Source organism: Triturus cristatus, chromosome 9, assembly GCF_964204655.1.
Source record: "Triturus cristatus chromosome 9, aTriCri1.1, whole genome shotgun sequence".
NCBI lineage: Eukaryota > Metazoa > Chordata > Amphibia > Caudata > Salamandridae > Triturus > Triturus cristatus.
The window spans coordinates 776,123,200-776,145,451 of NC_140592.1; positions in this window are offsets into that span (position 1 = coordinate 776,123,200).

Here is a 22,252-nt window from a genome sequence, read left to right on the forward strand (position 1 = left end):
CCCGCAATTAACATCTTTTTGAGAGATGCGCAGAAGAGGTTGAAGTTCTATTTCTACAAACCAAAAGGGAAATGTGTAAGAAATGAATCTCTTCAGAGGCCCTCCTAGTATTGGAATGGCCCATTTCAGTTAAATATATAAGTAAGATGGACATGCAATGCAACCCTAACCCCTGGGGAAAAAACTGTCATTGTTTTGTGAATTGGTAAGTTATTTTGGATGTCTAATGATTACACCTTGCAATTGCTGGATATATTCTCAGTCTCCATCTGTTAGACATTTCAGCAATAGGACAATGTCAGCTATTTAGTAGCACTAAGTTTCTTTAGACATCACATGCTTACTGAAGCTGATTGTGATGAGGACAAAAAATAATATTATCCTCCAAGCACACCATAATGACGAGATTTTCAATGTCACTAATACACAGAGCAGTATTTATGATAATAATAATAATAATAATACAGCATTTTGTAGAGCGCGAACAGCTACCTCACAAGGAGGTGTCCCGGCGCTGAAGACCGCTGGGGAACCCGTCCTGGCTTTCCCTGTGAGATGGTCCCTTTCTGGGTATCTCCAAGGTGAAACCAGGCATCCCCGGCGTCTGTGGGGGGCCGTTGTAGAGATGAGGCAAGCTTAATGCCCAGAGTTGCCGAGTGTGTTCCTGGTTAGAGTAGGTACCGAGGCGAGAATTATCGAGTCCGTTTTGACCCTGGTCCACGACCCTGCCGCGTCGGGAATTGAACCCTGGTCCCTGGCCGAATCTCTGCTTACGGGTCTGCCGCCTCTAACCAGTGAGCCACACCTCGCCACTTGGTTCTACATTAGTCTTCATTTTTGTGTGCAAGCCTATGGGCTTTCAATAACTTTAGTTTCCCGGCAAACATATATGTAAATTATACAGGTTCCATGCTCAAATTCAGCATAAGGGCAAAAGGAAAAGCCCAGTTCTAAGACTGATAAGTCTGCAAATAGCAGCATGTGTTTAGATAATAACTGATTATTCTCACCCTTCTTCATTTGCAATTGACCCTCTGCCTTGTGTCTATTTCTGCACAGATTTGTTCAAAATATAATTTGGTGTATTTCACCAATATTATCAACATAGATGTGCATGTGCTTGCCATCAGCATTGACCATTCCTCAAGGAGATTGTGTTCAGGGTCTTCGCATGGTTTTACCAGGAAGATTCTTATGCCCCATGGGACTCTTCCCAATATAATCTTCTAGGGAAGATATAACCCCCTCCCCATTTGCTGATTTTTATCTTTTTGGGAAAATTTCACCAGTAGAGCTACTATTTGTTTTACAGTTTGGGTTGCACATTCAGGCTAGAGGATCTTTCATTGCCCCAGTCAGGATTATCTTCTTCCTCCAACTCATCAAATAACTGTTGTGCTGTTCCTTTACATTTGTCTCCTGGGTCAGAGGGTCAGACTTGTTTACAAAGTTCAAGCACCCTGCAATAAGCATGGTAAAGATATCTCCTGCCACTGACCAGGAGTGGTGCAAAAGCCATTTTCCTTTCATTTTCACTATGTTTAGTATCAGAAAGAAAAGGTGGGAGTTTGGCACCTATACAGCATTTTCATACCCTGAAACTATTGAGTTCAACCAGCCCCTAATTCTCCTTACCAGTAGTTCTCTCAGTTTTTTCTGTTTGTGGAAGCCACCATTTTAGATATCTCATCAGTGTTCTGCAAATGTGGCTGCATCCACCTTGCAGCTCCAGTACCTTACAACAGGTTCAATATTGTTACACAATAAGGCAACCCAATCTTACCCAAGGAACTGGATACTATAGTCTATTCACAAAAATGTTCCCAGAAGAATCGTTTCTACAATGTTCAGCAATTAAGTGGTCACAAAGTGATGTTATTATGTACCATCTAATAATAACTCATAAAATCAAACATAGACGTATTGAGATAAGAAAGCGTATATTATGCTTTAACTCAATCAATATTTCATCATATATATTGTACATGCATTTGGTAAAACACACATTATATGCATCAGAATACAAAGCACTGGGTAAAAGGTGTTTGGAGCAAGCACTGCCTTAATTTACCAACAAGAACATGAAAAGCTCTAGTTAAAAATGTTTTGTCGTCTGGCCCCAGATGTCCAGTGTCAAGAATATGAAAGCTGAACCTTCCACAAATTCTCCTGCCAATTAGATATCAGACTCTGGAATTAACATCAGCTCAATGATACAGTCTATCTAGAGCACCAAAATGAACACATATTTGATTCACACAGAACTAACAGGAATTTAAAGCTCTGCTACTAGGAATCTCCAAAGCGACAGCAGAATAGGTGACGGCAGAGCTAGGTGTCACACTGATGAAGGAGACAGGCAAAACCTTTTGTTACTGAAATTCAAAGCTAATATGACTAATAGGAAAATAGAACACAAAGATAAACATTGCTATGTTTGACTTATCAGGGTCTTGCCAGCACACTCCAGAAATAATTTAAAATTGAGAGAGCCCATAAAGTCCCTGCATACAAGATAAGAACAACATATTCTCGACAGCCCAAATGTTAAAGACAATCAACTTTCTAATATCATAACTCAACATATGCAGAAATGACTTCAAATGATATGGGAAGGTTCCAAATTTGAGATCTCACAAGACTACGCAAAAGAAACAGTAAAATTCAGGAAATTATTTGTAGTACTGAGGAAAATAATGAAGATAGTCAACATACCCTTCATCTTCATCAACCCTTAAAAAAGCAAGGATCACAGCTGTGAACAAATGCCAATTTTTTCTTGATGTGCGAGACCAGGGTATTTTCTTGAAAGACTTCTGGGCAGCTGAAATGGACACACGAGGTCAGATAGCTCTGTCTAGCCTCATCCACTCACCAGAAGGATGGAATCACTTTTTGTGTGTTATGTTCCTTGCTTTATGATGTGTTTGCTTTAGGGAGCAAATATAGCATGTGTGGTATTTTGGTTGATGGTTGTGGGCTATACCTATGTGGTTCCACTGAGAAATTTTGATTTGGCCTACCTGCTTGATGCAAGTCCTCACAGATAACTTACCTAGTCAGCTTTTGTAAGGTGTTTGACCTAGAGTGGTTCCAGGACTTGAGAGTGTGCACTACCATTACATTGATTTTCCTTTTATCAATGTGCAATAATATTGTGTCCAAAATATTGACTACCACTAAATAATCAAGGTAAGTATACGTAGGAAAGTATAGATTTACTATTTTTGTAAATCCACATCTACTTAACTCAACAATGTATAGTGGTAGTCGTTATTCTTTTTCATCCCTCTTTTTCTCCTTCTTTCTCTTTTGCCATCCTTCATTTCCTGCTCCTTTCTGCCTTTTGTGTTTTCTCTCTCTTGCTCTGGATAAAGTCCGATGAGGAATAATAAGTTCTGGTGGACCCCACCTGCTCAAATCAAGTACTGAGTGAAGCACAAAAATTATCTGCTTGTGACTAAGCAATGCTATTCACTAAAGAGGTAGACACTCAAAGACACTCGTAGAGTAGGCAAATAGGCACTCACAGGACAGAAGAAAGGTGGTCACACTGCCAGGCACACAACATGATGGTATCTAATTGGGCAATTTACTGCATCTCTGTGGATGATACACTCCATAGATGCAACAAGTTCTATGCAGTGGCCCATATTCAATGTTTCTACTCATGCGAGAACAAATGATCCACAGTACAAGAAGCATGTGTTATGTAAAAAATGTTGTCACATTTGTTTATTGCAGGTTTATACAGCACTTACTTAGCCCATGGGCATTAGAGTGCTTTACATGAGCACTACATTGTATTACATAAGAGTCAGAGTAACATTATTTTAGGAACTAGGAGATTAACTTGGCTATTCACAAAAGTAACTTACACTTGTGAGTAATTTACACATTCATTTACTCTTACACATTTGACTATCTATACTACTTGGCTGTTCACAAAACCTGAGTGTAAAGTTACTCAAAAGAGTAGACTTACATGTCTCCACCTCCTAGAAAAGGGTGTGGAGACAGATTTAAGAGTATAAGTTGCTGCTGCCCAAAAGAAAGTAAGAAAATCTAGCACCACACATGGCTAACCACTGGTACTGCAACACCCTGCCAGAGAAAATAACAGAGGTAAGGAATAAAAATAAACTTAAATTAAATTATTTAAAATAGTTACAAATATATACATTATTATAATTTAATGTTAAATAAATTTTAAAAAGAAACAGATTAATTATGTAATAATAAAATATTTAAATACACTTTTTCATTTTTATAATTTATTGTAACATTACTTTTTTATTAAACTATGCCTGGATTACTTTTAATGTATTCTATGCATTACTTTTAATAATTATTAATGTATAAGAAAAATATTTCTTGACTTTTGGATCAAACATATTTTTTAATTTAAACTTCAGAAAAAAAGTTTTCATTGAATTTAATTTAGTTACATTAATTAATTTTTTACGAAGCATTATTTTAATAGTGCAGTAGCATTTTTTGTTTTGTTAAAATAAATATATAAAATATTTGTTCTAATTTATTATAAAGTTTCATAATCATTTTCAATATTCACTATACTTTACAATATGGATATCGCCACCCGACTATGGAGTTTCCCTACAGTAAAATAAAGTAAAGGAAAAATTAAAAAAAAAATATTTGACTAAAATAAAATAGTAAAAATATTTTTATATGACATATTAGTGTAAGTTAATGTTATATATTTCTTTTGAATGTAGGACAAAATACAAAACATTTACAGCACTATTAACTTAACTTGAATTAAATCATTAATTAAAATATAAGCAATAAAAATGTTTTCTGGTTTAATTAAATGAATGAATTCCCTCCAAAGTAAAAAACTATATATTATGCATTAATAATTATTATAAGTGTTATATAGGATTAGTTGAATGTAATTTAATTATATTGTAGAATAAATTAATGTTGCATTAATTTATAAATTAAAACGATTGTCAAACTAGATTAGAACTAAATAGTAAATGTTATAGTTTTAGATTTTTTAAACATTGAAATATATTTATTTATATTTGTAACTATTTTAAATTATTTAATGTAATTTAACAGTATTTCTTATGAAGTTTTGTTTCAGGTCCCTACCTCCACTATTTTCTATGGGAGGGTGCTGTAGTTTTACTGGTTGGCCATTTGTGGTGCTGGACTCTCAGTAGTTTACTATTGTTTTGGGTCAGTTTTTGGCTGCAGTAAGTTTAGAAGTGCAATTTGTGAATAGGAACGGGCTTACTCTTTTATGGTGGGTGCATATCCCTCCCTAACACCCCAACCTTCCCCAAACTCTTCCTTATTCTCCCTAAACCCCTACCATTTACTAATAAGTGTCTAATGGCAAATTTATAGCCATATCTGAGGCCTTCTCAAAACAGGCCTTTGGAGGCAGGAAACCTAAGAAACATTGTGGCTCCCCTTTTTACATGTTTTCCTTGTCTTTGCTTTCTGCTTTTCTTTCTGCCTTCTCTTGTGCACTGAGCAAAGTTCCTGGTGAAGGGACAGGTGCAACAGAACAATCTTCATGGATTATTTTCAGTGTGTAAAGTTTGCATCCGTTGTGCCCTGGCCTGCAGAGGCCAGCAGCATGAAAGGCCAGAGAGAGCAAAAAGCTGGTGGCAGAGGCGTGTGCGACTCGGGTCATTCACCCGGCTCTACTCTTGATAGGTTTGACCTGGTACCATTTGACAAGAACTGTTACATGAAGACGGTCAAACCCAGAAACCAAACTCAAAGGCCCAGATTTATTGTGGCTTTGCACTGATGCAATCTCATAAAAACTGATGCACTCCGGTGCAAAATGTTTCTAACTACATGTATGATGTGACATCCAGCACACATACAGCTTTATACTATGTCTTAGCTTAGTCTATTGTACTAGAAGTACACTTACAAGTACATAGCCTATGCTAGACATCACACATCATCTTATTACAAATGGCGCTCTCCTGCTCTCTCCCTTTTACACAAAGCAACTTTTGGTTGGCATGGGCGCCTACAGAAATGGTTTTTTTTGCGGGGGGGGGGGGGCGGATGATAATAAAAAAAATCAAGATCGCGCTGCCAGTATCAGATCTTGAATTCTTTTTAAAGGGCAGGCAAAAAATCCAGGGGGAGGGTGTTGTAAATTAAGGCAGAATGTGATTAAGCATTTACTGAAAACATTAATACTTTCCCTTGCGATCATGTTTTCTTCGTTATGTTGACCGAAGTCCGGACTCCATTTTGTATTGACATGCTGCCATGTGTTCGTCACGAGGAGAGTCCGACCTCTGTGTTAGTTGCTCTTGTAATCTGCCTAGTAACAGTTTATAAATAGCTCTCTCCTGTCCGTCTGGCGCATGCCCAGACTTGACCACATCTGTTATAATTAGCTTTGCTTGACCATGTGCTTTCGCGGGCTCAAGGAGTGTGTTGGCTCCGCCCATGTATTGATTCAGTATCGAGAATGACCATAAATGGTAATGTTCTTCGGCCTCATGTTGTATCCACCCACTTATGAGCCCCTCTGTTGTGTATAAAAGGGGACTGAGTACGAATGTTCTTTGTGCTACTCCATGCAATACTGAAGAGTGTTGTGTGGATTGTAGGACCACCCTTAAGGGTTAATAAACGTTGTTTTTGTACTTTGCAGTTTCCGTGCCAACTTCCTTATAGATTCCGTTACAGGAGAGCGAACCCTTGTGTCCTGCGGGCCTAGCTGGGGCCTGTATTCATCAATTGGCGCCCGTCACGTGGGGCTCATCGGCGACTCGGATGCTCGAAGGACTGGTCGCGACGAAGGTGAGGAGTTTGGCCGGGGACGTGATCACTGCCAGCGGCGTCTTAGCCCTGGCATCCCGAGGTTTTTCTTCCTTCCCTTCCGAGCTGACCGTCTGGGTGGCGCCGGTCATCGACTGAGACCTCTTCTGTCGGTCCTGCCGTGAGAGCCGTTTGGGCGATTGTGGAGCTTGGCAGTTGGAATCTGGACTCTTGATTGGTAAGAACCGTTGTACGGTACTTGCTCCGAGTTTTTGAAGCCTGGGTTGGCTATTTGAGTTTGATTGATGATGACTAGTCATATTTTGAATTTGTCTTTGTGAAAATATATGCGTTGCAACACATATAGGCAGGTAATGTGGAGAAATTTCTCCAGGAGCTGTGTAAACTTTGAACGGCGCAACGATTAAGTGCCATTTTTCTTTCTAATATTGCATATTTTGCATTATTCCTAGCATGCCTGCTTTTAGCGCACTCCGTAAGTGGTGCTGCTGTTTTGGAAACCGGTTGAACCTCGAGGAATCTGCTCCAGCTCCCCCAGAGGGGACTCCTAGTAGGGATATGTATGTGAAGCATGGTCTTTCTTCCATAATGTACAGCACGCTATGGAGGAAATACACGAGGAAGGATCCTGAGTTGCGATGGCCTTTGTATGGATCGTTTGATATACGTAAGATTGAGTATGTGGAACAGTGTATGTGTAAGCGACGTGCTCTTCAGGATGTTTGAGTGTGTGCGATTATGGGTGAAGGAAGTGCGTGAGCGAGAAAAGCGTGAGAAAGCGCTGTTTGATAAAGAGCAACGGAAGAATGACCATGTGCGAGCGCAGGAAGCGAAGCGTCGGGAGGACAAAGAGCACACGGACAGACAAGAGAAAGAGCGTAGGCTACAGGTCTCGGGTCAATATGTTGTTCGCCAGCCACTTTATCCTGTCCTTAATAATCCTGATGATGATTTTTATTTACTAGATCGCTCTCCGCCCCCTTATGTTGGCGCATCTGCTCCGCGGCCGCAAGATTCTGGCCCGGCTTCGGGTAAGGTAGACACACGGTCCATGTTATCGGCCGAGCATATGGCTGAGCTTCGGAAACTTTCCCTCCGTGCACTTAAGGGCAAGATGTCTAAGGAGGACTTGTTCCATACTTGGGGGTCGTGGCAAGATAGAGAGAGGGTGTATTTTCTGTCTCATTTCGCGGATGAAGTAATTGCTGCTTTCCGAAAATATTCTAGTGTCCTTGAGCCTGACGAAGTGTCTTCGGATGCCGGAGCATTACGTAATGGTGTTTTTTCTCCCCCTAAGGCTCCTGAGGCGGCTCGGCGGCTGTTCGCTTTGCGGGACGAGGTGCTGGCCCTTAGAGAGAGAGCACGTCAACAAACGGAGGAGGAGAAGAAGTCGGATTCGTCTGCAGCAGGGGGCCACCCATCCGCCTCCCAGTCAGATAAGGATGACATAGTGCATGCTAAACCAATGCGAGAGGCGGCGCCTTTGTATGTTCCTCCTAAGGGAGCAGGGACTAGCTCGGATATTAACTCCGCCGATGCAAGGGGATATTTCGTATATAATTGGGTTTATACTCCATGGCATAGGGCCGATGTTATGGCGTTAAAGAATGCATTGCCTGACCCCCGCAAGAATCCAGCGGCCTTCTATGAAGAAGTCGAGGGGGCCTTGAATTCTTGCATTATGACCTTAGCGGATATAGACCTGTTCTTTGGCCTTATCCTACCGCCGGATACGTGGCGCTCTGTCCGAAAGGTAGATGATGCGGTTGCCTTCAAGGCTCGGTGGTCTGACCTTGAGGATGAGGATAGGGAACGGAAGCCCGCACAGAAACCACCCCAGAATATTTTAGATCTCCCTGCGGCGATTGTGGCTAAGTTGAAGACGATTATCCCCCCTAAAAAGATTGACTGGAATATGTTAGCTGCATGTAAACAGAAAGTTGACGAGTCCGTTGCAGATTTCTTCACGCGCTTTGAAGAAACGTTTCATGATTTTAGTGGCCAGTCGCTTACTGACGACACGGGCCGCCACCTTTTCGCGGACAAATATGTGGCTAATCTGCTACCGGCAGTTGCAGCCCGGTTAAAAGCGAGCGAGAGTTCCTGGTCCTCCGCGACGCCGACGGCCCTTCTGACTATCGCTCAGTATTATGAGCGTCAGGAGCACGAGGCGAAGGGCCAGGAAGAGAAGAAATCGAAAGACCTCAAGACTAAGGTGATGTTAGCACAAGTATATGGCCCGCCCCGACGGGGTAATAATAGAGGAAGGGGCGGATCTTATGGTCCCCCTCCGGGCCGATCTGATTTGAATAGGAACCAGTGTGCATATTGCAAGCAATTGGGCCATTGGGCCAGGGATTGCCCAGTGTTGCGTGCTTCACGTCAGGGGCATACTCCGGGTGGCCCGAGAGGTAGAGGGGGTTCCTCGAACTTTAGAGGGAATTCTAATGACAATGCCCGTTTCGATACTGCTGGGCAGCACCGAGATAGCTCAAATGTTTTCGATCGCCAGCACCAGTATCATGTATCGGACATCGATCGATCGGGATATCACGATTCTCAACATGCATAGGAATGCGTTGGATGGGGGTCTGAATCAGTTGAGGTGCCGGTCGATCAGACGGGTCCTTATGTATCGGCTGAGGTTTTAGGTTCTACTGATCAGTTCCTAGTAGATACAGGAGCGACTCGTAGTGCATTGTCTAGGTACTTGGTTCCGGGGGCTCCCCCATCCGGCTCAGTGGTTACATCGGTAGGGTTTGACGGTACACTTTCCCGAAGCCCTCTTTCACAGCCCCTTACATTTAAGGTTGATTCTTTTTCTGCGCCCTGTCCGTTTCTGCTTGCTCCGTATACACCGGATAACATTATGGGCCTTGATATGCTAAAGTACTTTAGGGCTACAATCCGCTGCTCCCCTGAGGGTGTGAGGGTGATCTTAAACGACAACTATCCCAGGTCTGGGCGGATGTGTACGATATCAGAGGATGCATTGTTGGCTACCCTCCCCCGAGCTTTATGGGCGACTTCGGACACAGATGTGGGACAAATGGTGATTCCTCTGGTCCACATTAGTGTCCAGGAGGGGGCGGTGTTACCACGCCTCCCGCAGTATCGTATTTCCCAGGAGGGCGAGGAGGCTCTCATACAGATTGTGCAAGACTTGATCGCAGTAGGGGTGGTGGAAGAAGTTCCCTATAATATCTGTAACAGTCCGATTCTCCCAATTTTGAAAAAGGACACGGATGCAAAGGTCTATCGGTTCATAATTGATTTGAGGGAGGTAAACAAGATCGTGATACCTCAGTACCCGGTGGTTTCCGATATCACGACGTTGCTTACCTTGGTCCCGCCTACGGCGACCATGTTTTCAGTGATTGATTTGAAGAATGCCTTCTTTTCCATTCCCATTCACCCTGATAGCCGATTTCTTTTTGGGTTCACATTAAACAATAGATCTTATCGTTTTTGTAGAATTCCCCAAGGCTATACAGAAAGCCCTAGTATTTACAGTCAGGCTTTGAAACGACAGTTGGATTCCTTTGTTTTACTCGAGGGGGTCGCCCTCATCCAATATGTCGATGACATCCTGTTGGCGGCTGACACCCTGGAGTTGTGCGAGAAAAGCACGCTTGCCTTACTTTCCTTTTTAGCCTCCCACAATCATAAAGTATCTAGGAAGAAATTGCAATTCTGTAGACCAAAGGTGACTTATTTGGGTCACCTTTTGTCTAAGGAGGGGCGTGCACTCACGCCAGATCGTATTCAAGTAATTTTGGACACACCGAGACCATCCACGCAGAAGGATGTGCGTGCATTTTTGGGCCTTGTTTCTTTTTGTAGACAGTGGATATTGGGGTTTTCACACATAGCTAAGCCATTACTAGCTCTTTTGACAAAAGACACGCCTATCCCAATCCCTTGGTCAGATGAGTGTGATGCTGCTTTTCAGCAACTGCGACAGGCCCTTTGTTCAGCACCAGTGTTAGGGACCCCTGATTATACAAAACCCTTTTCGTTGTATGTGCATGAGAAAGATGGATGTGCATTATCAGTCTTAGTGCAGATGCACGGCGATAAGCAGCGCCCTTGTGCATATTTTTCGGCTGTACTTGATCCTGTCGCCCGAGCATTACCAGGGTGTTTTCGCTCGGTAGCGGCGACAGCTGTGTCAATACGCCAAAGTGAAGGAATTGTGTTGTCCCATAAATTGTTGGTGTTAGTTCCCCATGCTGTGGATGCCCTGCTCAATCAAACAAAGACGCAGCATTTGACCAGTGCCCGCTTAACGGGATATGAGTTGACGCTTTTGGCTCCTCATATTACGTTGAAAAGGTGCGTAACGTTAAACCCGGCCACATTGTTGCCATACCCCGAGACCCAGCCTGAGGCGCAGAAAGCGCATGATTGTATTCTTGTGACTGAGGAACAAACAAAGGGTCGTATTGATCTCCAGGATACGCCCTTTTCAGAGGTAGATGGAGAGTTGTGGGTAGACGGATCATGCCTGAAGCTACCAGATGGTACGACTTCAGCAGCGTATGCAATTACCACATTACACACGATAGTGGAGACAGCACGCATACCACAGAAATCAGCTCAAGCAGCGGAACTGATAGCATTAACACGAGCATGTGAGCTCAGTACAGGATTATGTGTGAATGTTTATACAGATAGCCGCTATGCCTTCGGAGTAGCGCATGACTTCGGCCTACTCTGGAAGGAGAGAGGGTTTTTAACGTCACATGGAGTACAGATAATGCATGGAGAGTTAGTTCATAATCTTTTAACTGCATTGACATACCCAAAGAAAATTGCTATCGTTAAGTGTAGCGCCCATAGGAAAGTGGTTGATAAAGTTGGAGAAGGGAATGCGTTAGCGGATCGAGTAGCACGGGAGACTGCGATGCAGCCCGGCGCTACTGCCATGTATGTAGTAAAGTCACAGGTGGAGAGATGGCGTGATGCGAAGGAGGAAGTGCGAGAAATGCAAAGGACCGCTTCTGACAAAGAGCGGAAACAATGGGCTAGCGAGGGAGAACTGGACGATGAGGGTTGCTGGAGAAATAAACAGATGGATAGATGGAAATTACCCACGGCTTTTGTACAACCTATGGTTCAAATGGCACATGGGCTAGCACATGTTGGAGCTTCCGCAATTGTGAAATTGCTTACCCAAGTCTGGGAGCATCCAGAGATTGCTAGCACGGCAAAGAGGGTGGTGCAGACCTGTATGATCTGTCTGAAGTATAACCCAGGGAAAGGCACTCGAACTCCAGCAGGAGGATTTGCGACACCTACTGCACCCTTTGAGGTTCTACAGATGGATTACATCCAGCTTGAGCGCTGTAACAATTTGAAGTATGTTCTAGTAGTGGTTTGCGCTTTCAGCAAATGGGTTGAGGCGTACCCTACGAAAGACAATACTGCAATGACCACGGCGAAGCTACTGCTAAAAGAGTTTTTCCCTCGATACGGCGTCTGTAGACTTCTGTGGAGTGATAATGGCCCTCACTTTGTAGCGGATGTTATAAAGTATGTCTTGAAGGGCCTAGGCACCACTCAGAAGTTTCATGCCGTGTTTCACCCCCAGTCTGCCGGACTAGTCGAGAAGTATAATGGTACACTGAAGCTTAAGATAGCCAAAATCCAAGCTTCAACGTCTTTGACTTGGCCAGACGCCCTGCCACTGGCGTTATTGTCAATTAGGTCAGTGCCACACTCTCGAACCGGCCTTACGCCATACGAAATAGTATTCGGACGCCCAATGAACATTTGGGGTCCACCAAGGCCTAAGGCTGTGTATGATGTACCTTGTGTAATGATGAGCGATTATCTGGCACAGTTAACGGATAACTTGGTTTCTATTCATCAACAGGTCCGAGAGGCGCTCCCTGATCGGTCTACCGGCGAAGGACATGGTCTCCGGCCTGGAGATCATGTTATGGTGAAGGTCTTCGACAGAACGAACAGTTTGGAGCCGAGATGGGTCGGACCTGAGCAAGTCCTCCTTGCAACGAGGACGGCAGTGCGAGTCTCGAACAGGAAGAATTGGATCCATTCCTTACACTGTCGAAAGGTACCGCCCGGATTGGTGGAGTCTGCCGTGCTGACCGATCAACGAGAAATCCTAGCAGCAGAGACAGGCCGTGCTGCGGAGCCGAACGACACTGAGGAGCTCTTTCTGGACCACACGACTTCTGGAGGAAGGCGATATCATCTTCGACCAAGGAAGTAAGGTTTCCAGTACCGGGACATACTGTCAGAACGGCCCTTGGGTTAGTGAAACGGAGAGCCGATGAGGCAAGGGGGGGGGATCAGCCCTGCATTAGTGTAGTGACACCCGTCTTGGCCCGCTGGTGAAGAAATCAACCGCTGCCCAAGGGGAAGAGTTCTGACAGACTTTTTAGTTTCAGGAAGATACCAGGGTATTGTTTCTTTTGACATGGAGAAGAAGAAAATCCTTTGTGCGTTGGGGTTCATGCTAACAGTAGCTGTTGTTGGGATAACCACATGGTTTGTGGAGGAGGTAACTCCTGCTCGGAAAACACTTGTGTTGACAACTCCGGTGCCTGAGGAGCACTACTTTTATACATTACCGTATCAAGAGTTGAAGCATCGACAATCTTACTTGAACAACACTTTCATCCAGATGCTGCATCACACCCACGTTGCTACGAACGCTACGAACTGTTGGATATGTGGGATGATGCCAGCCCATCAGAAGAAAGGAGGTACGCCATTCATACCACTTCCTTTTTCTCATAATGGCTCTTGTAGAGCATGGTACACTTTGTTGTTTGCCACTCGGAAACCGACAGTGGGACGATTGCTTTTCAGACTCAATAAAGAATGTCATCAGGACAAGAATGGGTATCCACAAGCGAACGGGACAATTTGGGAATGGGAAGAGTACCGACCGGACAATGAATCCATTCCCTATATCTTCACGAACACCAGAGACACTGTGGGGAAGGACAAATTCGTAATCCAAGTAGCACAAGCTCAAGCGGACCTGTGTGTCCAGAGTGTGGGTTTTATCCCTGTTGGTGTTAGTGATTGTATAACTGTACTGAATATTGACGGGTTGAATAACAGTACCTTCCTAGCGTCCCATAATACCTACTTTGTGTGTGGAAATAAAGGTTATTACCGTTTGCCGGCTGGGTGGTCTGGGGTATGCTATGTATCATTCCTATTACCTCCTGTATTCCTAGCACCCGCGTCATATCATAAGGATTTGAAACTTTTAAATAATGTGACTGTAAATAGATACAAACGTACTCTATCAATTGATGATGTGGATCAGACCGATACCAGCTTGCAACAGTATATTGATTTTAACTTAGGACTGTTTTTCTTTGTTGGAGCCGCTTTGAATAGTAGGAAGATCCGAAGATTAACAAGAGTGGTAGAAGCTGTGACCAATCAGACTGCCGCTGCTCTTGGGAATCTTACGGAAGAGTTACAAATAACTAGGATTGTTGCGTTGCAGAATCGTATGGTATTAGATGTAATGCTAGCTGATCGAGGAGGAGCCTGTAAGATTATTGGAAGTAGCTGCTGTGTGTTCATCCCTGATCATACGCCATCCGTTTATAACGCCATTAACAAGCTGCATAAAATAGCAGCTGAAATCCACACAGAAAACGGCGCTTGGTCCTTTTCTGGATGGTTTTGGGCGTTGGTTACTGCCTGGGGATGGAAGGTCTTAACTGGTCTCTGTATTATTATAACAATTCTGTTCCTTTTCTGTATGTGTATTCAATGTGGACCATTGTGCTGTTCTGTATGCATTTCATTCTGCATTCCAGATAAGAAAGCTGTTGCCGATGTTGCTCATCAAAAGGGTCTAGCTAAAGAGGTTAAAGGAATGATGATAATTGACATATATGATGATTATTCTTGGAAACCGGATGTCTTCAGTAAATGCTGAAAGGGTCGTCTGTTGTAAATTAAGGCAGAATGTGATTAAGCATTTACTGAAAACATTAATACTTTCCCTTGCGATCATGTTTTCTTCGTTATGTTGACCGAAGTCCGGACTCCATTTTGTATTGACATGCTGCCATGTGTTCGTCACGAGGAGAGTCCGACCTCTGTGTTAGTTGCTCTTGTAATCTGCCTAGTAACAGTTTATAAATAGCTCTCTCCTGTCCGTCTGGCGCATGCCCAGACTTGACCACATCTGTTATAATTAGCTTTGCTTGACCATGTGCTTTCGCGGGCTCAAGGAGTGTGTTGGCTCCGCCCATGTATTGATTCAGTATCGAGAATGACCATAAATGGTAATGTTCTTCGGCCTCATGTTGTATCCACCCACTTATGAGCCCCTCTGTTGTGTATAAAAGGGGACTGAGTACGAATGTTCTTTGTGCTACTCCATGCAATACTGAAGAGTGTTGTGTGGATTGTAGGACCACCCTTAAGGGTTAATAAACATTGTTTTTGTACTTTGCAGTTTCCGTGCCAACTTCCTTATAGATTCCGTTACAGGAGAGCGAACCCTTGTGTCCTGCGGGCCTAGCTGGGGCCTGTATTCATCAAGGGGAAGTGCCCCCCTTACCCTCCCCTGCAGATGCCCATGTTGGTTTCTGTGCTGAGTTGTGTGTATTTTTAGTACATTTTCCCCATAGTATAGATTGTGAAGTTGCCTTACAATCATAGTTTAGGGACATTGAAAGTATTTTCCATTGATTGGGAGACTGAGGAAGCAGATTAAACAGTAAAACAAATGTCAAAGGGCATTCTTATGAAAGCTGCTCATTTCTTCAAGTAGTTTTAGTAAAGCAGCCTAGATATTATGTTTGAGATGCCAGTAACCGTATGCCACCATCCTGTACAGAAATTAATGTCTTATCTGATTCCCCTCTTAAAAGCGAATCCAACAGTCTGTGATGAGAAAACAAGTGTGGTTTGAGGCCTCTGTGTGCCTCCCTTCACGGTCTTAATCTTCTGTTGTGATTGGTGCGTCTGGCATTCTAAAAACACCTTGTGGAAACGCAAATTGTTCCTGGCAGAGAAAATGAAAGCAGCTCAGACCCGAAATAGGATTAATACTCTCGAATCCAACCGGAGTCCGCTCCCTGTTAAATGTCTTCGGAGGACTTCTCGTGTGAGAGGCTGACGTTTGAAGGCACGCACCGAGATTACTGCAAGAAAGGCTACACATATGGCGTCCATTTTACACGCTAGTAGTGGCTGTTTAATTTGAAGGAGGACACGGCAGCTTTAAATCCCCACTGTCGCCAAGATTAATTACATTCACAAGACAGAAATCCTGAGCCCTGCTCTGTGGGGGTCACTGGGCTCGGCTGGTGGCATGGGATGAGGAAGATCTGCTTTTAGTAAAATAATTATAATCTAATCTACACATGGCCTCTAATGCATCCTTCTGGATTGCGCTGCAAGGCTTTCACCAATTGAAGATGAAATGACTCAATGAACATTTAAATGGTGTCTTGGAAATAATTTTCAGGGGCCGTGATGTTTATCAAACGAGTCAAATGGAGGATACAGTATAAATGTGACTATTGACACTGGGGACAACAGGAACCCAAGGACTTGGTCTGGGCTATTACCATGTGGTGTTGTGAAGTCAGTTTTCTTTTCGACACTGACTCTCAATAGTTTTGTAGGAAATTGACGAAAGTTGATATATAAAATAGAAAACAAGCACATCAAAAAGCATGGGCGCCCTTCTGATGGCGGCTATGTTTGAATAAGGTTGCGCTGAAGTCAATGGCGGCTGGTAGGGGTCGTGGCGGGGCAGGGGAAGATGGGGTTTTAGGAAATACAAAAAAAGCAAACTTACCTGCTGTTCGCCCTCACCGCTGTGGCCGCCAGCCGCCGCCTCTTCACGCAGGACCAGGAAGCTCCCAGGCTTCCAGACTACCCTGACCAATCACAACGCTGCTGATAGCAGCAGAGGAACAATGTTGTTTGTGTCACAAAAAGGACTTTGCAAGAGATTAGGGAATGCTGATACTAGCCCTGTGTGCACACCAAAGAATGCAAGATTTTGATGCTCTATGAGGTGGCCTGAAAACTGAACCACAACACTCACCCTTGGGGGGAGGGTTCATTGATTCAACTCTCCAGGGAGAGACTGTAGCAGGTGTCAGCAGCATAGCCACATCTGCATCAACATCAATTTTTGGAGGTAAGTGAAATTTATGAACTACTACATGGAATTTGAATTAAGGGCCACATGTCTACAGGCTCATAACACATTGTGCACACATGGCTTGCAACCACTTACTCAAATGATTAGCAAACCCAGTGAACTTCTTCACAGATCGAGATTTGTATAGCCATTAAATTGGAGGTGGCCCAACAATCAATCAAAGCCGTAACTCAATATAGGTGATCCCCGATGAATAAGGGAGACTCAAACATGGAAATGTGTGGAGGAAGGAGTCAACACAATACCACAAGAGAGGAGCAAGGGACCTAACCAGAGAGCAACTCTTGTTTTACTGATTGGTGAGCAAAGCTAGCTGGTTAGCAACTGGCTGTGTCCCACCTGCCTGCATGGTTAAACCTGTTGTGTCGGGGAACCCCAGAGCCTTGTCCCCAAAGGCCACAACTTACCACTACCATGACTTGGCAGGTTCCCAGCTCCATGACCCTGCATTCACATCAAAGTTGCAGGTACCTGCAGATGCGGATGTGGGGAACCCGCAGGACACTGTTTGTGTGTTTGAGCACACAAAACCCTAACACCATAAAGCATTGTTATCGTGGATGGATTTCTATTTGAATAATGTCATTGCTCCCAATATGGTACTTTTTGGCATTTTGGACCACCAGACACTTCTTATTTCATTTATATGTAGCCATTGTGTTTTTTTTTTCATTTTTGTTTACCTCTCACAATCTGAGGCTGGTTGCCTCCAATGAACTTCAACTTGTCCATCCTGTGTGTGGTCAAATACATGTACCAAACCCCCTCTCACCCCCTCTCTACAAGGGACCCCATGCTTTCCTTTCCATCTCTTAAATTACACGGCTACTATCATTTTTGTAATGACTGCTGATGTACCATGGGGACACATTTTAGCACATGTTAAACAAAGTGATGATGAGGCATTGTTTATAAGACAATAGGGAAATGTGAGAAGAACAACATGATGTTAAATAACTTCAGTGTATTGAGTTTCCTCTGAGGCTAATCCTTCCGTGAAAAGGAGAAGGGAAGTTTACACTGTGAATGCTGTCATTGCTACACCCGATCTGTTGAAAAATGAAGAATCCTGTTTTACCAGTATCTCAAAGGCACTAAATTCATACCAAACATTTTAATAAAATGTCCTCATCAGTTGTTCTGAAAGGAGCATTCACTTTGAATTAAACGCTTCGACAGAAGCACACAAACAAATTTGTTATGAAAAAATATATATAAAGGGGCCATTTGCTGTCCGATGTGCAAGTGTGAAAGTAACGTAAGCACAAGTAGTGCAAGTGCAGTGTTTCAACATATGGTGATATATTATGTTAATATGGTGCAAGGGCCTAGTGTGTGAGGTGCAAATGGGTCTGGTGTAAACCGAAACCATGCATCATAACATGAGCTAGGATTAGTTTAGGTGCAAACACCCGTCTCCAGTGAAGCAGAGTGGGATTCCTCTGTAAGCAGTGCAGTGGTGACTACATACAGTTGACGGGGATACCTGGGGTCCCTGGGACCAATGCCTTCCTTCCCAAGAGCATCCACAGTGGGGGCACTGATTTTGAATCACTTTATCTGTGGTGGATAGTCAGTATGCCTCCTTTGTCTACATCTGTAAAATAGCAGAGGGGCAACTGTGCTCTAACTTGCATGTGGCAATTCCCCATGTAAATGCTGGCATTGTGAGGGTGCAACATGTGTACTGGTACATTCCATGTAACAGAAGGGGGCATGTAAAGTGTCTTTGGTCCCTTCTGTAATACCCGTCCTTAGTCACAAAAAACAGGTGCAAACACCCATGGTATTGCCAGAGCACTTAGTCTACTATGGCCCATAATAGGCAAAAACTACATAGCAATTTAGGGCCAGATGTACAAAGCACTGGTTGTAAAATACTGGTCAGAATTTGCAACCAGTATTTTTGCAACCAGCGTAGTATTTTGCCAACCAACCTATGTACTAATCGATCGGTTCACAAAATCCCGAATCATAGTGGGTCGCAATTTTAACTGCCTCATGAATATTACAGATGAACCTGTCTCTAATGGAGGCCACACAAAGGACAATCAATAGCATGAAATAGACTGGGCACAGAACAGCATAGTTATGTCATATGCCTTTGTATCATCGTGTTCACAAACATACTTTTCACATGGCCATATTACACACCAATGAAGGACAACAGCACATATTATAGAGAACACTTCACACACTTTGAACACTTTACAAACAACCAACACAGCACAGTTAATCTATATATAAAGTTATCAAACTGATCACAAAACTCTTCCAACCTGGTCACACCATACAGTCAGACACAAGATGTTCACCCAGGTAGGCGGCAGACCACAGCAGTTTAACGGCAAGTAAAAAATGCATCTTAGACCATCCAGCTTTCAAATCACCCCTACTACCTTACTCCTGAAATCCAGCAGCTTACAGCTGTAGGGTGCCCCTGCAGATTGAGGGATTGGAGTAAAATATAGATTTAAATAGAAAAACCTTATTTCCAATAGCATGTTCGGACAATTGGCAATCTTTTGCGTCATAAACTCTTCATATCTCCTGTACTTTTGCATTTCTTATCAACAGCTACACTTACTTTTTATGAAGGCAGGAGATTCACAGTCTTGTGAAAACATTTGGATCATAGTGAGTAGAAATGAACATTAGTTTAGCATTATGTAGTAGTGGGTGTCCAGTGTAAGCCCAGGAGAAATGTTGCTAACTTATTCGTTTTCTTTCTAGGTTCCAGAATTTGATAATAAATAAGTCTATATGTATCCAACAATGTGTGTTTATGTAGAAAAAGTGCTTTATAGCCAAGTATATAATTTGTTTTGTTCAGGGAAAGGAGGAGTACGCACATTATAATTTTGCAATTCAGAAGAAATGTATTACCATTCAGTTGTGCACATGGTGTTTTGTATTTCTATTACATAAAGGAGTGAGCAAAAGTCAGTAGGCCTAAGGCCTAGATTACCTTTCATGAAAATCATGAATATCCTTACATGCATAAACTGAATTAGGTTAAGCCTTGCATAGTTAATGATGTTGTACCCTAAAAAAAGCTGGCCAATTCTTTCCGCAGCTACAAAATGGGATAGCACAAGTCCCCATTGTACTTATAAAATAAATTGATGAAATTAGATCTTGAACAAAGTGAATTAACAGGTAATGCATTGAGCAGAAGGCCTTGTGGTGCTTGTAAGAAATTGGGTTATTAGTTGAGAGGGATGAGAATCCAACTCAAGCAATAATAGCAATCCTTGTCAGGGTGACCCACAAAAGTCACTAAATATACCTGAGCTCAACACTCTGGTAGATATAGCACAGAGTAGACAGGCTTAATTTAGAGGCAATGTGTAAAGTATGTATGTAGTACTTAAACAGTAATGAAATGAAACACAAAACAAGAAAAATCCCAAAGCACTTTACAAAATAAAATGACATAACAATGACTAAAATCAAAGAAAGGGAATTGAATATATGATTTTTAAAAGTTTGAACTAAAAATAGCACCAAAAAACATTAGGCGCCAACTACAGTCATCTGGTTGTGCTTCACTGGTACTGAGGTGAAAGATAAGGCTGATTGCGATGTAGCATGGGTCAGATACAGAGACTAAGTTCATGCCCATCAAAATGTTACCTTCGCACTTAGAAACTTTTTGGGAAGTTGAAAGATTTCAGTGGTATGAATCAGCAGGCTGTAACCGATGAGGACCTCATCGACGATGGATTACCGGAGGATGAAGTCTTGATGAAGCCATTGAAGAATGCGGGCAAAGCTCCAAGCAGAAAAATGTCAGGTTTTGCACCCATGAAGACCTCGGCATCGATCAGATCTCCTTCTACGGCGGTGCCTGTGAAGCTTCATATGTTCAGACTTAGAAACTGCCTTGGGTGTCAGATTTCTTCATCATGGCAAGGCTGCAGGTTGGAGCCAAAGAAGGCGCAACCTTGACTGATTTCAGCATCGAGAGGTCCCGCTGAAAAGATTTTGCTGCTGTGGAGAAGAACACACTGAGAGCTACAGCAAACTCAGACCCAGTGGCAATGCACCTTTGTCAAGTCGGCTTTGCAGGTTGGTCCCAGTCTCTTGACTGTGCTCCAGGCAAAACGTTGGTGAAAAGTTTCTAAGTCCCCGGTTTTAGGATTAGACAGAACTGAGTACACTTTGACCACCGGCAAGGGTCCAGGACCTTGGGGACAACACTTGAGGGGGTCAATATTCACTCCTCCACAAGCAATCAGCACGGACTAGAAAAGATCCAGTCAGAGCCGGTCAGCTGGAAATGAAGGTAAAAGGCCTCTTGAAGTTTGTTGTGTCCCTGTAGTTCAAACAGCAGGTCAGTCTTATGACGCTTGGAGTCGCACCTGAGGTCCTGAGTGCAAAGAAGACAGGTCCAGTCTTTTCTGGTCTTCAGACAGCAGGACAATCTTCTTCTAAATCTTCCTTAGGGCCAGCACTGTTCTACTGGAGGGTACTATGTGTAACATATTTATGCATGGCACTAGCCTCTGGGTGGGGGCATCTCCAGACCACTATCTAACCAATGGGGTAAATGTTTCCTGGGTGACCCTACCAACTTTTGCAGCACTTCCTGAATGTTTTACTGTAAACTATTCCACATTGCCTCTTTCTCCCTAATTCCAACCTGGCATAACCTTCCTTTCCCTGATCAGAGATCCCTGTTCCCACCCAGAGGTGTGTCTATGGAAATGGTCATCCCATCCTCTGTGGTCACTCTAAATCATGTCTGAGGCAGCTCCCCCTTCAACAGAGATTGGCGCCATCTTGGCAATAGAGGGGACAGGCCAAGATATGTGCTGCATCTGCCTGTGACAGGGCTGGCCTCCTTAAAAGTTAATCAAGTGCCTGGGCACAGTTCCCAGGTGACCCTGTAAAGGGAATGACAACACCTCCCCACACCAAAGGCACATTGTCCCGGTCATGAGAGCCATTCACACCTCACTACAGGGGAGCCATCAGCTGCCAGGTGACAGTTGGAAAACTTACAGAAAGGCCTTACAGGGAAAAGGAATTTGTTTCTAAAATACATTTTCCTTAGTAGTTATATAAAATGTGACTTTACTATTGAATTGGAATTTGTCTAACTATTAAAAAGAGTCCTTGAAAAATATCTCTAGCTGTTTTTAACCCGAAATTACCATCATAAAATGGAAGAATGTAATCCAGGGTTCTCCAATGGAGGCAGCCTGCCTTGCTGTAGTGAAAATAACTTTTAGACATTTTCACCGTAAGGGCATGTATAACATTAAACCTTTA